Below are 16,182 nucleotides of genomic sequence, written 5' to 3' on the forward strand. Positions count from 1 at the left end.
AGGTGTGTGTGGGAGGGAAGGAAAGTAAAAGAAGGATAATGATCAATAAACAGGAACGTAGCAAAAAGGTTGGTTATAAAGTAGCAAATGATGGTAAAAGAGGAAATATGGCCACATACAAGAGTGAACAGCATGTAAACTGTATATTTGCAACAATGTGGTTGATTTTATTGTTTTGTTCACCTGCACTCCAGCCTGCATTGCAGAATTGTATATGAACAAAAACAGTTACTTTGAAACTGACTAGGAAATGGACCCCAATGGCATTTTTGCACAGGTCAGTGACAAGCTCACATGATTTAAACGACTGCCTTTATCTCAGCAGCACGTTAAGGCTGTCATCCTATACCCAGTTATCTGGAAGCAAGCCTGACTGAACTCAGTGTAACTTACTTCTGAATGGACAGATAGAGGGTTGTACTGTAATTGTGCATTGATTGCCCAAATGAGCAATGCAGCCATTAGATATGCTGGTAGAGTCAGTTATTCAAAGGTTGGTGTAGCTTTAAAAATGTGCCTGGTGTTTGAATTGTTCAACGTTATGCTGGTTTCAGAGGTAACCCCCCTCCTTTAAAAATAAAATTAAAAAATGCTGTGTTTCACTTCTGAAAGACTGCAGTCTGATCTTATGAAGATTTACTCAAAAGGAAAATAAGCAAATTTAATGGAATGTGTTGGGACAACCCCTCCCCGCTTTCCTTGGTTATATAATTATAGCTGAGAAGTAAAGCCCAAGTAAGTTATGTCCTTTAAAAATGCACTGATAGTTGACACTCTCCACTGCATAATTTTGTACCCAAAGTCAACTTTGGAGGTAGTTACAAAATATGAAAATATGCAAGAAATTGTTATTCATCCATGGCAAGTTGAAGAATGGCTACAGGTAACTCTTTCAGGTCAAATCCACACCACACATTTGTTTAATTATTAAATTTATACCCTATCTTCCTCCCAAAGGAGTCCAGGATGGTAAACATTTAAAAACATTTCCAGATGCAGACTGGGAAGGGAAAAAATCAACTTAGCTTGTTGGGAAAGCATCTAAATCACATGGCTCCCCTCCCCCACAAAGCTGTATTTTACCTCCTGCAGAGCTATAATTCCCAGCACCCTTGATGAACTAAAGTTCCCAGGATTCTCTAGGGGAAGTCATGTGATTTAAATGTATGGTGTTGATGTGACCAAGATGGTAAAACAGTAGTGATATTAGTTTGTGTGAGTTAAATCAGATGGCTCATTCAGTAGAGCATGTGATTCTTAATCTAAGGGTTGTGGGTTTGAACCCCACGTTGGTGAAAATTCCCTGCATTGCAGGGGGTTGGACTAGATGACCCTAGTGGTCCCTTCCAACTCTACAGTTCTATGGTTTTTATCACTCTGCTTTAAATACCATCAGCTATAACTACTACAAATCATATTCTGTACATTTTATGGAAAATTTCACTAATTTTTATATAGAATTTGAACTACTCCTGTGCAACGTAGTTGAATCCAATGAATAACTAATTATGTGCACAAAGCACAGCATTTTACTAGGGCTGACCAAATTGTCGCAGCAGGATATTTAATGTTGGAAATAATAAATAAATTTTGCTACGTGCTGCCAAAACGGAAACAACCTTCTGATTTTTGTCAGTTATGTACTGTATGTGACCCACAGACCAAGATTTGTTCTTTCTCGAGACTGTGGACTGCCTTTTACTCCACAATGCTGCTTATGGGATGGAAGTGGCACAAGTCAACCATTTCATGTTTTCTGCCCTCTCTTTCTCACAAAAAAACCCATTTTTTAAAAAAATAAAAAGAATCTCCTGCAAAACAAACAAACAAAACCAGCCAGCTTTGGGGTCAGTAACCCCACTTATTTGCACCATACCATGTGAACCGCTTAGGTGGTGCTCTGGTCTAAACCACAGAGCCTAGGTGAGCTCCCATTGCTCTGTCCCTGCTCCTGGCAACCTAGCAATTCGAAAGCATGTCATGTGCAAGTAGATAAATAGGTACCGCTCCGGCGGGAAGGTAAACGGCGTTTCCGTGCGCTGCTCTGGTTCCCCAGAAGCGGCTTTGTCATGCTGGCCACATGATCTGGAAGCTGTCTGTGGACAAACACCGGCTTCCTCGGCCTATAGAGCGAGATGAGTGCCACAACCCCAGAGTCGCCCGCGATTGGACCTAACGGTCAGGGGTACCTTTACCTTTTTAATTTCACTTATTTGAACCATACCATGTGAACTGCTTAGAGATTTTTTCTTTAAAATATAAAGCAGTATAGAAATGATGATGATGATAATAATAATAATAATAATATTTTTTTAAAAAACCAACCACCTTGCCTTCCACTCCCACCTCACTTCGTCCCCCCCACATGGCTGAGTAAGCAACATGGATCCCCAGTGTGTGGTGTTTGTACGTGTGGCCTCTTGGGCTTGCCAATTGGAAGGTCAGCAGTTGGGGTGAGCTCTAATTGCTCTGTCCCAGCTCCTGCCAACGTAGCAGTTTGGAAGCACACCAGCACAAGTAGATAAATAGTGGGAAGGTAAACAGTGTTTCCATGAGCTCTGATTTCTGTCACAGTGTCCCGTTGCGCCAGAAGTGATTTAATCATGCTGGTCACCTGACTCAGAAAGCTGTCTGTGGACAAACGCCGGCTCCCTTGGCCTGAAAGCCAGATGAGCGCTGCAACCCCATAGTCACCTTTGGCTGGACTTAACTGTCCAGGGGTCTTTTATCTTTTTTACCTTTACTTTTACCCCCACACGAGCACAACCCTCTTCCTGCTTGCTTCACTTTTCTTTGCACCATACCATGTAAACCGCTTTGAGTTTTTTTTCTTTAAAGTATAAAGCAGTATAGAAATTATGATTATGATAATCAGGGCTTTTTATTTCAGCCAGAACTCTCTGGAACTCTGTTCCGGCAATCCTTTTTGGTGGGCCATTCTAAGAGAACGAGAGAGGTGTTTGTGGTGAGTTCCTGCACCTCTTTTTCTAGAAAAATGGCACAAGTAACAACAACAACAGCAACAACAGTAATAATGATAAGAATAATAAATAAAATAATGATCATTATAGTAATAATAATTTTTTTAAAATGATAATAATAATAAAACAATGATAATGATAATAATAATAATAATAAATTTAAATGATGATGGTAATAATAATATAACCAAGAGAATAATGATAATGATAGTAATAGTAATAATAATAATAATAATAATTAAAAAAGGATGTTCAGTGTTTTTTTCTGGGGGGACGCAATGGTACGCCTACCCCTAATCATTTTGTGAATCTTTGTACTTTTGTCCATTTCCTGTACAGTGATACCTCGGGTTAAGTACTTGATTTGTTCCGGAGGTCCAAACTTAACCTGAAACTGTTCTTAACCTGAAGCACCACTTTGGCTAATGGGGCCTCCTGCAGCCGCCACGCCGCCAGAGCACGATTTCTGTTCTCATCCTGAAGCAAAGTTCTTAACCCGAGGTACTATTTCTGGGTTAGCGGAGTCTGTAACCTGAAGCGTCTGCAACCCAAGGTACCACTGTATTTATTTTCCCCAATTTGAACTATAAAATGGTGATTTCCTTGAGTCAAAATGAGAGTTCCCCTAAACATCTTTTTAGGGGAAAAAGCACTGATGATGAGAATGATGATAATAATAATAACAATATAACAATGATAATGATAATAATAATAATACCAGTCACCTTGCCTGCCTCCCCATCAAATGCCTCTCCCTCTTTCCTCACCCCCCTCCCCTTATGGCTGAGCAAGCAATTCTGCAGAAGCACGACCTTCCCCCTTCTTGCTTAACTTTTCTCCGCCGTGAGGCGTGTGTGTGAGAGAGAGGGGGGTGGGAAGGACGGGGCTGAGGGAAGAAGAGAGCTCCCCCCCTCTTTTTCCTTCCCTTCCTTCCTTTCCTCCCTCTCCTCTTCCCCCCTCCCTCCCTCCTTCCCCACAATGCCCTGCGAGGACGTTGACAAGTGGATCCAAGATGGCGTAGAAAAGCAATGACAGGTAAGCCGGGACTTCCCCGTTCCCTCTCGGGGAGGGCGAAGGGCGAGGAGGGGGGCGTGGGCCGGCCGAGGGGCTCGGCGGGGCCCCGGGGCTCGGGGCGGGGTCCTCCGGGGTCGGGTGGGGGGCTGGAGCGAAGAGGCCGGAGGCCGAGCGGGGCCGGCGGGAGAGAGAGGGCCCTGGGGGCGCGGAGGGGCCTGCGGGAGCCCAGCAGCTCCGGGGCTGTTTCCCCCTCGGGGGTCCCGGTTGCCTCAGGGCGGGGGGGAGGGGCGAGGCGGGCCGCGGGTTCGAGCCCCGGCCGCTCCGGGGGAAGCGGGACCTTCGAGCTCAGGAAACCAGAGCCACACACCGATGGGTGGGGTGCGTGTTGGCGGGCGGGCGCGTGTTTTGGCGGATATTTTTCTTTTCCAAACAGTTAAAAGCGGGGCATTTCAGGCCGGCGAACGTGGAAGCTTTTATTTAAAGGGCGGGGGGAGTTAAAAAAAAATCAAAACACAAAAAAACCCCACACGCAACTCTTCAGGTTCGCGGGGACCCAAGGGCTCAACTAGACGGGCCAAGAAAAAGCGGTTTATATGCGCTGTATATGCGCGATATAATAACCTCGCGGCGCCAGGGGGCGCTGCCGAGCGACGTCGTCCTCCGCCCGTTTTCCCTGTTTAAATGGACGGCGCTCCAAAGTGCGGGGTGGGGTGGGGGGTCTGGATCCAGCCCGGGTCTTTGTGGAGCTGAGCAGGGAGGACAAGGACTCCAGGATTTGAACGGGAGGCTTCCCCTCCTATCGACACCCGCCCCCCAACTCTCCGCCCCTCCGAAGTTGGAAATAAATACTAGATTAAAAGAAAGAAAGAAAAAAGAAACGCACGAGAGGTTGAAGGGGTTGCTGTTTCGGAGATGGTTGGGACGGGCATTGGTGAAATCGGAGATTGGGGTGGCAGGGAAATCGGTTCTTTTGTAAGCAGGCAAAAGGTTGGTGCCTGGAAAAGTAATGGCGTGGCAAGCCAGCGCAGGCCGTGCTTAGATCAATGGCGTGGGGAGTAAGGGAAAGTTGTGACCTTGCACCCTTTCCTAAGTTAAAATGTCGATGGAAGCAAGTGAGATTTTCAAATGGAAAAAAGTTCTATGTCACAGAGGCTTGCTTTTCTTTGGTGGTTCAAATATTATTACTGTACTTTTTAGCATTTTGATACACCTTAAACTAAGGCAAGGTACTTTTTTTTTTTTGCAACACCCCTTTGCAACTAGACTTGCTTGCACAAAAGTTGATGGCCAGTATTAACTGTACTAGTTGTACTTGGAATAGGCCCATTGAAATCAAGGGAGTTTTAAGTAAATTAAGTCAGTTATTTTAAAGAGTCTGCTCTGAGTATGATGAACATAGGATGTTGCCCTGGAGAAATAAGCTTTGTGAAATACAATGTTAAAAAACAACAACCTTGATTGTAACTTCCTGGGTTGGGATAGCTTATGGAAAGGAATTTTCTTTCCAGTGGAAGCTATATTTTGGGCTCAAGGCCTGCCAGGATTTACTACATAGTTTAGCCACCAGAAATAACAGAATGCTGTTCAGGCTTGGAACTCAAAACAACTTCACAGTTATGTGTGACTGAAATTAAGGATATGTTGGTGAAATAGATTAAGCAAGGAGGGAATATGCTTGTGAGTGTAGTGCAAACTGGAAAAAAGGCTGTTTGAGTAACTTGGCTGAAGCCACACCTGAGAAACAGCCTAAAAAGTAAGAATTACTATTTCAGCACAGTATTAAAAGTAACTTTGACTGAATATTAGAGTGATAATATTTGCAGGGTCAAATATGCTGTGATCACAAATGCTGTGAATGAGGCTCTTCACTTTATAAAGGGTGCAATTCAGCACACACTTTCAAGGAAGTAAGTCCCTTTGAATTCAGTGATCTTCTTAGTAGAAAGGTATAGAATTTGAATGTCCATGTAGTTCGTGGGAATAGACCTTTTAATTTGAGGAGAAGCCCAAAACCATAGCAGTTATTTTGTGTATATTTTATTCTATGATTATTCATTTTGTAAAAGTGCAGCTTATTTATTTCATAAAATTTATTCGCTGCATTACTGTTAAGAAACAAACCTCAAAGCAGTTTACAAATTTTGAGATGTGGTTGTGTAGCAGCTGGCTATTGTAAGATACATACAACAACATTTTCTCACTCCCAGGGTCCAGAATCTTGTATTGTAAATGGTAAACATAATTTCTAGTGGTTAAATTATTATTTTTTTAAAGTTAAGCACTTTTAGAGCAAAGACTGAAAAAAATTGTAACTTTTTATATTGTATTTGCTTAGATAGGTAATTAGTTCTTTTTAGAAAACCTATGTCAGCAAACAACAGTTTCAACAGTTCCCAGACTTAAAGCTAAGGAGCCTACTAATGGAATTCCTTTGATGTCTTTGGAGTCACGTGATGGTCCCACCCCTAGTTGATTCTGTTGTTATGCCATAATGCCTTCATGGTTGTTGCTGATACCCTCTGTTGCTGATCTTCCTTGTAATCCTCCCACTTTTGAGAATTATTGTACTACGGCTAACTTAAGTATAATGAAATCTATGAGCTGAAGGACTTTAATCTTAGCAGAGCTGGTTATGTAAGCAACGCCTTATTTGCAGCAAACTTTCATGTGGATCTGGTTTAGGCTTATAGAAAATATTCACAGTGCACCAAATGCATAGTGGTGAACGAGTGAGGAAGTTGATGTCTGCTGTAACAACATTTATATGCTACTTTCCCACCACTCACTGGCCCTCAAAGTGGCTTGCAGTTGATAATTTAGTGTTCTGTTGGAAGCGGCTGCCCAGAGTGGCTAGGGAAACCCAGCCAGATGGGCGGGGTATAAATAATAATTTATGATGATGATGATGATGGATAACATACAAAAAATTCTGGTGACAGCCCCCACAATCATCCATGCATTTGCTAGGTCAGCCTTCACCAATCCCATTAGCTCCACCCAGCACTATGCCCATCTGTGTTATGGGTATAGTGGTGCTGATCTCCCTTGTGAATTCATTGAGATAATGTCTGTGAAGAGTGCTTCGTAAATGCTAAATATTATTAATATTTTATTACCTTTTTTCCAGTGTAAGAAAGTACCCCATCTGTGCCATAGATATAGGACCATCAGGCAGATCTCCCTTTGGCTGCTTTGTAGCAACAGAGTAGATGCCTGAATGCAGCTCAAGAAAGAATGAATGAAAAGGAAAAGAACTAAGAAGAAGAGATGCAGGCCTCAAACTGGTGTTTGGTAGGATCCTTTTTTAATTTGGCAGAGTAAAACCTATAAATTTTCTCAAGTATTTCAATTTGTAAACTTCCATGGGGAGAATAACCAGATACATTTTTTCCTGAAGGAAGAATCCCTTGAGAGTAAGGTACCTAAGGCTGCAATATACTAAACAGGGAGTAACGCTATAATACGAAAGTTACTTACTTTATTGAAATCAGTGGCACTTGAATCTGAGTAGGTATTCATAGCATTGTGCTGTAAGCCTCATTGAACACAATTGTACTTCTGAATAAACAGATACAGGGTTGCACTGTAAGGAAATAATCTTTGTAGGAAGATAATATCTTATCTCGTTACCCTGATGAAGATTTCTGATCACCTTTGGGCAGACGGTGGTTTGACTCTGCTGCAATACAATTTTTCTACCAAGCACCAATTTGAGGCTTGTCTCATTTTTTGAATATAGTTCAAGACAACTCTTTTTATTTACACACACATCTATTCTACAACTTAATGTACAGCATAATGGGTAGAATTAATTTTTGAACTAAGTATTACAAAGTCAGAGAGTTGGAAGGGGCCTCAAAGTTCAACTAGTCCAACCCGCTGCTGATGCATGAACCTATCCCTGATAAGGGTTTTTAAACAGAGGCTGGATGTCCATCTAATGATGAAGAAGCCATCATCTTCTGAGGCAGTCTGTTCTGTTGTCAAACAGCTAGCAGCATCAGGAAGTTTTAACGCTTAGTACAAATAAATTTTCTTTGTCATTTGAACCCATTGGTTTGGGGCCTACCCCTCGCAGATGTTGTTGTTCACCCTGCAAGACAGGGAAGTGTTATCTTCACTTTTATAAACACAACACAAAATATTGTATAGGTGCTCCCATTTAGAGTTTATGTTTAAGCTTCGCTACACATTCACATTGACTATTTGTATACCACAATCATAGGCTAGTTGGTGTGCTGCTCAGTGGCAAATAGTACGTGTTGCAGAGGCTTTATTTGGATCTTCTGTTAATAATCTTGTGAATCACACTTGCTCTATTTCATTCATGCAATTTTTAAACCACTTAATGTAATAAAAATATTTAACGGCTTTATATAAGCACAGTAAAAATACAGTGGTACCTTGGGTTAAGTACTTAATTCGTTCCGGAGGTCTGTTCTTAAGCTGAAACTGTTCTTAACTTGAAGCACCACTTCAGCTAATGGGGCCTCCTGCTGCCGCCGCGCCACCAGAGCACGATTTCTGTTCTCATCCTGAAGCAAAGTTCTTAACCCAAGGTACTATTTCTGGGTTAGCGGAGTCTGTAACCTGAAGTGTGTTTAACCTGAAGCTTATGTAACCCGAGGTACCACTGTACAATAGTACAGTGAAATCTTGGTTCTCGAGCATAATCCGTTCGACTCCCACAATGTTCAAAAACCAAGGCGCAGCGGCTTCCGAAAAATGTTCGAAAACTGGAACACTTCTGGGTTTTCGGCGTTCAGGAGCCGATTTGTTTGTCAACTAAGCCATTCGAGAACCAAGGTTCCACTGTATTCAATAAACCTACCTACAAGCTGGAAAGAAAAAACCCAAAACTATATACCACGGATAAAACTGAGCAGTACATAGAACAGAGAATTAAAATACAAGTCCATGAGTCCATGAAAGCTTGTGTAAACATGGAAATGTTTAAGAGGCGTTTGAAGGTTATTATTGCTTCTGCATCATATATTACAGTGATTGAGGGCATTCCAGAGAATGGGTGCTACATAACCAAGAAGGTAGTCTTCCACCTTGTCACTATGTGACGCAGGTGGCGCTGTGATCTAAACCACTGAGCCTCTTGGGCTTGCTGACCAGAAGGTCGGCAGTTCGAATCAGTACGACGGGGTGAGCTCCTGTTCCTCTGTCCCAGCTTCTGCCAAACTAGCAGTTTGAAAGCATGCCAGTGCAAGTAGATAAATAGGTACCTCTGTGATGGGAAGGTAAATGGCGTTTCTGTGTGCTCTGGTTTCCGTCATGGTATTCCGTTATACCAGAAGCATTTTAGTCATGTTTGTCACATGACTTGGAAAGCTGACTGTGGACAAACGCCAGCTCCCTTGGCCTGGAGATGAGCACCATACCCATAGTCACTTTTGACTGGACTTAAATGTCCAGGGGTCCTTCACCTTTACCTATTCTGCTGGTCAGGGAATAACTAACAGGGACTTCTCAGGAGGTCATAAAGATTGACTAGGAGTGGTATTCTGCTAGGTATTTTGGTCCAAAGTCGTTTAGGGTTAGATGGCTCAGTATCTAGAGCCATCTCTGTATGGATCCTATTCATATTGTCTTGTTTGCAGTGATTTATAAGCCTACACGGAAGCCTTTTTTGGCTGGACGGTGGGATGAAAAAAATCTTATGTGGTGTGATGTAGCAGTCTTCTGCCTATGCTAGGTATAGTGCCTATACTTTACTGCCTTGGCTGCATGTTTCATGGTAGTTACACCCTCCACCACATGCTAGTGGAAACAGTCCCCATCTTCCTGCCAGAAAAGGTAGGTGTATAGTTGCACCTCCATTGCATTTTCTCTTTCAGTGGCTAGGAAAGGAAGGAGAAAATGCACAGCTAGTCAAAATCAGTGTTGTACTCTTAGAAAGCTCTTTGAGCAATAAAGTAAACTGGTATTCACAATTTACTTAGGATCTACATTTGATTCCTGAGCATGGTTTGGCCTATTTTTTAAATAAAAAAAATAGTCTTTATTGCTCATCCACATAGGTGCTCCTGCTCATTTACATTGTGCTAAACCATGACTTTGTGTAATGTCTGAATATGGCTGATAGCCCAGATTCCACTAACCTGGTGCACTAGCAGAAGCCAGTGCAAGAACTCCTGTTAGGGCAACAGGATTTCCCATCTCTCCTCACCTTGCGTGCCCCTGTGCCTTCCCCATATTTAGTCTGGAGGGTCAGGAGAACTCCTAGAACAGCATGCTGAGAAAGGAGATAGAGGTTGTTCCATTGAGCAAGCAGAAACGCTTGCATCTAGAAAAGGATCACCTTAGTGCAATGTTTAATTCCTCCCAATGTGTGGTGAACTTGACTGGCCAAGTCTTGTCTAGATTTTTTTAAAAAAATGCTTTAAATAGCTTGCAATGTTATCACAGAAAGGGTAGAAGTATTTTAGACATTAATCTTTTGTTTTTAATTTTTAAAACAAATGTTACTGGTTCATGCATCTGATCTTTTTTTAAAAAATTGCAGCATATCAAACAGAGTTAAAATAGACCTGCTACTGCTTTACATTGGGCTTCGCATTGAGCTCAGTTATATTTGTATTCCAAACTATTTATACTATTCATATCTATCTAGGAATTAAACAGGTTCAGCATCTCAAAGTGGATGGCGATAAAGTCACATCCTAATATACTCTGACACGTCTTTGCTATTCTGGAAATGTGATAATGAAAGCACCCTGCATTTTCATTGTGGTTCTGGCTTCATTTGAGCCATTGCAGCCACTTCAGGGATTCCATACACAAAACACATGGTGTTCATAGCTTTTCCTCCCTCTGCCCTATTTCCCCCCCTTCATGACACATTGCTCACTCACCTTTCTCAGTGTATCTTGCTGGTGATAGACACAAAACAAGGCCTTGTTTCATCCATTGGTAATTCCAATTGTTACTGCTGTCTTAAACCTTTTCACAAAAAAGCAAGTTCCAATGCACGTCAGAGTGCAAGTAGATAAATAGGTACCACTCCAGCGGGAAGGTAAATGGCGTTTCCATGCACTGCTCTGGTTTGCCAGAGGCGGCTTAGTCATGCTGGCCACATGACCTGGAAGCTGTACGCTGGCTCCCTCGGCCAATAGAGTGAGATGAGCGCCGCAACCCCAGAGTCGTCTGTGACTGGACCTAACGGTCAGGGGTCCCTGTATCTGTACCTTTATGTAGCCCATGCCAAGCAGATGTCAGGTAACTACTGGTAGGGACTAGTTCATATTTTGAGGGGGGGGGAAAAGGCAAGTTGTGCGCACACTGTACAATTGCTCAAAGTTGACAGATAAATGAAGATGACACATGCTCTCTCTCATTACGTGCGTGTGAGAAAGTGAGTGCCACAGAAATATGCATACCCTTTCATCATACCTACACACACAGACATATCAGCATGTTTCAGATATATTAGCATGTTTCAGTATGTGTGTACTTGCAGTATTTAAAGTTAGCAGTGGGGCATTTAAATAAAGAAGCTTGCCCACATTTCTGCTAATTCATTAGAAATTCACCTTGTCTGTTGCCCTCATTGGGAAGTTGGACTTGTAGAAGCTTGCTGAGATGAAGATTCACACAACTGAGTATTATTATTATTACATTTATATAGGCATGGATGCTCAGAACTACAAGTGGAAGTGGAAGGAACTTTGTGGAAGATGCCACTGACCACTTTTGTCCTTTCCCAGCAGCCACTGCACTGCATCCCATGCTATTCAAAGGGGGCTACTGACCCTCTGGATAATTTATTCAAGGAGTGCAGGGAGCTGAAAATTTATTTTGCAAGCTCTCTTCTACTCAAGTTTCTTAGAATCCAAAATCATAAACTTTTTTACTTAAAAATAATCAAAGCACTTTAAAAAAAAAAAAGAGAGAGAGAGAACAGCGTGTAAAAACAAACCATGCAGGAGAAGCTTTAGTTAATCAGTGGGTCGTATGCAAAGGTGTCCACAAACAAGCAGAATGGACTTCAGTGCATACAGGTGGATTTCCTCTTCCCTGCAGCTCCTGTGCATGCCATCAGAATCTGCTCCCAGTGGTGGAGCATGTTCCCATGGAGCCTGGGGCAGGGCGCGGAGGGTGAAGGAGCCAGCTGCACATGGCCAGCCCTCGCTGTTGGAACACTCGCCACAACAGCTATGTACCCTTCTCATGCGCCCTCCCCAAATGGCTTTGCAAGGAGTGTTTCCATGGCGGGGCTCAGAGGGCGAACAAAGCCTGCTGCTCCAGACTGCCGCTTCGGTGGTGAGGGCTTGCCTAGTGCAGCGGGTTCCATGGAAGCACTCCTTGCAAAGCCGCTCGGGGAAGGTGTGTGAGAAGGGCACAACAGTTATGCGCCCTTTGATCCCAGCCTCACCTTTGCAAGGCTGAGGCCCTTCTCATGCTCCCCTCCCTGTGTGCTTTTTCCCAGCCTCACAAAGCCACGCAGGACTGACTTGGAGGGCGGTGTGAGCAGCATGCACCCAACCCCTAATTCGCCCGGGGCAATTGCCCTGGCTGCTTCCCCCCCATGCTACACCCCTGTCTGCTTCAGAGGATTTGGGAACTCTTAAGACCAGATTTGGGGCTGTAGTGGGGAGGAGAAGAAAGTAAAGTCCTATTGCATGAGCAAAAGTCTGCTCATGCAACGATTTATTGACTTTCTGCTATGGAATCTTTATTTTTTCCTAGAGAATGTAACATAAGAATATAAGAAGAGTTTGCCGGGTCGGGCCAATGGTCCATTTAGTCCAGGATCCTGTTCTCATAGTCTCCAACTAGATACCTATGAGAAGCATGCAAGCAAGACCCGAACACAAAAGCACTCCTCATTGCAGCAACTAGTCTTGAGAACCACACTGTCTGTAACTGTGGAAGGCAGAACATAGACACCCAGGCTAGAAGGCATTGATATTCTTATCCTCCATGAATTTTTCCAGTCCTTTTTTAAAGCCGTTCAAGTTGGTGGCCATCCCAGCCTCATGTGGGAGCGAATCCCATAGTTTAGCTTCTGCCAGTGGGAGATCTATAAGCAGAACTCCATTCATGGGAATCTCTGGATATAAATCAATGTATTTAGAATTGTAAAGTCAGAGTAAGTTTGAGATCAAGGGAGCATTAACGGTTACACACAGGGGGTAGGTTGTTAATCTGTCAGTCTTGCTACCTGCAAAAGGAATAGACGTGGCTGTGTTAAAACTGAAGTCCTTTGCTGAGTCGTAAAATAGGTCTGTCTTTTAAAGTGATCTAAGTTAGCTTTGCAAGTCCTACTGTGATTTTTTTTATGATACAGTCTCCAGAAATACATCTGGTATTCAGAACAGACTGAATTAGCTGAATGTTGTGTAATTCTTTGGGTTTGCAATGCCTGGGGACTATGTCTCGTGATCTTGCCTGTTTATAAAGGGACCATACTTCCAAGAGATTTAGTGGGTAAACAGTGAAAGGATAAGGGAAGCAGGATAGTTGATCTGCATGCTTGTATATGTTCAAATTGCCAGAAGTATTAAGCAAATTTCATATTCTCTAATTTGGAGGAACATGCTCCAGATTTCTAGTTACGTATATGGGTGGTATTCAACTAAGTTTTACTTAGAGCACACCTGTTGAAATTAATGGTTCTAACTTAGTCACGTTCATTAATTTCATTTAGCCTACTCTGAGCAGGACATGTGTAGCCTGTGTGGGAGCAAAGGATACAAACAAGATAGCTATCCACATATTGTTGACAAACTTTCTTTTTTGGAGATTTGCTTTGGCCTGCTACTGGTGTCCAATTAAACAAGTCTTCTTCAGCTCCCTGTTTGAGTGGTGACTCTGAATCACAGCTAGAATTGTCTTCTGTATTGCTTGCTCTTTCTCTCATTTTGAAAATGTGTCTATCCATATTACTATACTACACAACACTGAAATGTTAAAATATTTCTTTGATTGTCCTTGAATCTTCCTGCCACACTTGCCATCCTCTTCAGCCACACCAATGTGGTGTGTCACACCCTTTGAGAACCCCTATATTAAAAGAAAACTGGTTGCTGCAGAAGATGAGTATATTTGTTTTGTACTTATTAGCTGCTATCTTAACTGAATATAGAAATGTTTGTTCATTGGAAAATTACTTTTCCATTGAACTGTTAGTTCAGCAATACAAGGGTTATGAAGATTTCAGAGACAGTGGACAGTTATACAGTCATACCTTGGGTTAAATATGCTTCAGGTTGAGCGTTTTCGGGTTGTGCTCCGCGGAGACCCGGAAGTAACGAAGCACGTTACTTCCAGGTTTCGCCGCATGCGCAGACGCTCAAGCGGCGAATCGCGGCCCACGCACACGCAGATGTGGGTTGTGTTTGCTTCAGGATGCAAATGGGGCTCCGGAACGGATCCCGTTCACATCCAAAGGTACCACTGTACTTCTGTTCCTACCCAGCTTCAGAGGAAACATACTGCTGTGCATTTTCAGGTGGCATCTGGGTCCACAACAAAATATTAGAGGGATATGCTGAATTCCTTTCCAGTTCCTAGTGCACACTGATATATTGGTGGCTGGGGGAAGTAAACAGGAAGCTTTGGTAAGTAACAGATAGGTGTTGCTAGGTTTGTACTTGTGTTGTGTCACTGATCAATTTGTCAGACAAAGCACTGCTAGTTTAGCTTCACTAAATACAGAAGAAGCAGAGTTTCAACTTGGAAACTTTTCAAATTGGCTTCATCTAGAATGGGCATAATGTAGAAGTAAATTTGTTAAAGTATACGCAAACCAGACTAGCTGTGAGCAGTATGCCACCGTTTGAGAACACCTGTTTTGGGAGTAAAAGTCTAGCTCTGTGCTGGATGCTATATTTGCCTCATACTATATTGTAAAAATTCAGACTTGTAATGCTATCATGGAGGTATGTCCCTTTGGTGCAAAACTCTATTTCAAATCTCCAACCATATTTTCTCTAATAGTCTACAACATTTTGAAGAACTGTCCAGCTGACCATGTTTAGGTTTAAACACATGTAACTGGAAAAGTGTTCTGATGATTCAGTGGGGTTCGTTTAGACGCAGTGGTGTCCAAACTTTTCCCAAAGAGGGCCAGATCTGATGAAGTGAAGGGCCGTGAGGGCCGACCAAAGAGCCAACCAAAGTTGCTTACCTTTTTTTTAGGATTGAAGTAGTTGAGGTTTTTTTAGGATTTTACCCCTGGAAATAAACTGCCACAGGGGCTGGATTAAACTGAGCGGTGGGCTGCATTAGGCCCCCGAAATGGACTTTGGACATGCCTGGTAGAGGTAGTTGATAAAATCTGACATAATAAATAGGTATTCTCCATCTTACTGATATAAAAAGAAACCTCAGAAGAAACCAGCTTATCTATATAAGTTACAGTTACAGGTAATTTCATAAGTACTACCCAGATGAATCAGTAGTGTTAATATGTTGATAGAGACATGTTTTGTATGTGTTCTGATAGGGCAATGGTTTTCAAAGTGTAGTCTAGGGAGGTCTGAAATCCCTTGGCAGCTTATCAGGGGAAAAGTAATGAAGGTCAGTACTCCCAGAGACACAACTTGCTCAGCATTACTATGCAGCTGTAGGGGCATTTTCCGTGTTCACGCAGGACAGAAGCAAGGACCAGCCGGCCTGGTATGTAGCATAATGAACACTGCACACTATGATATGCCTCAAAATCCTCTAATAATAAGGATTCCTCGGGAGAAAAGCTAATGTGGAAAGGGTTTCCTGAAGGTAGAATCAAAATCACTGTGCTGGGTGCTCCTTTTCAAAACTGGATTTTGATTCCATTTTGAGTTAGTGGGATTCCCTCCCACAAAACTTTCTAAAGTTTGGGATTTAAATGCAAGAGTAATAATCCTGTTTAAGAATTTTTTTTGGAGGGAGGGCAGTAAATGTCTTCATTCTGAAATATGTTTTGTAAGTATGCTTCTAGACTTTGAATCTGGAATGCTTGATGAGGGATTTAAGCTAAACAGTGAAGTGTTGCTCCCCTCCTTTATGCAACATTTACAAACCCAAAGCTGTAGTATTGAATTTTTATAGTATTTCCAAGCTGCTTGTCTTAAAACGTTTCTGCAAGTTTGCTTGCAATGAAGATTGAATTATTTTTATAACATTAGAAGTTAATTACGCCTTCAACCCAGAAACTGTAGAAAATAAATAAAAGATGAGAGATGCTTCTAAT

The 16,182-nt window shown here is 42.5% G+C and overlaps 1 protein-coding gene across 5 annotated transcripts in view; it reads left to right on the forward strand.

Moving 5' to 3' along the window:
* The first annotated feature begins 3,905 nt into the window (after positions 1 to 3,905).
* The window catches only part of HELZ (helicase with zinc finger), a 111,827-nt gene continuing 99,550 nt past the window's right edge, over positions 3,906 to 16,182 (forward strand). For 2 of the 5 annotated variants that reach the window (XM_053375342.1, XM_053375345.1), the window contains exons 1-2: positions 3,915 to 4,016; positions 7,123 to 7,286. The gene's annotated coding sequence lies outside the window, so the exon portion shown is untranslated. Of the gene's footprint in view, positions 4,017 to 5,882; positions 5,903 to 7,122; positions 7,287 to 16,182 lie in introns of those variants that run through there. The other 3 variants (XM_053375344.1, XM_053375343.1, XM_053375346.1) reach the window with 3 other exon arrangements.

The sequence above is a fragment of the Podarcis raffonei genome, chromosome 2, assembly GCF_027172205.1.
Source record: "Podarcis raffonei isolate rPodRaf1 chromosome 2, rPodRaf1.pri, whole genome shotgun sequence".
In the NCBI taxonomy this organism is placed as follows: domain Eukaryota; kingdom Metazoa; phylum Chordata; class Lepidosauria; order Squamata; family Lacertidae; genus Podarcis; species Podarcis raffonei.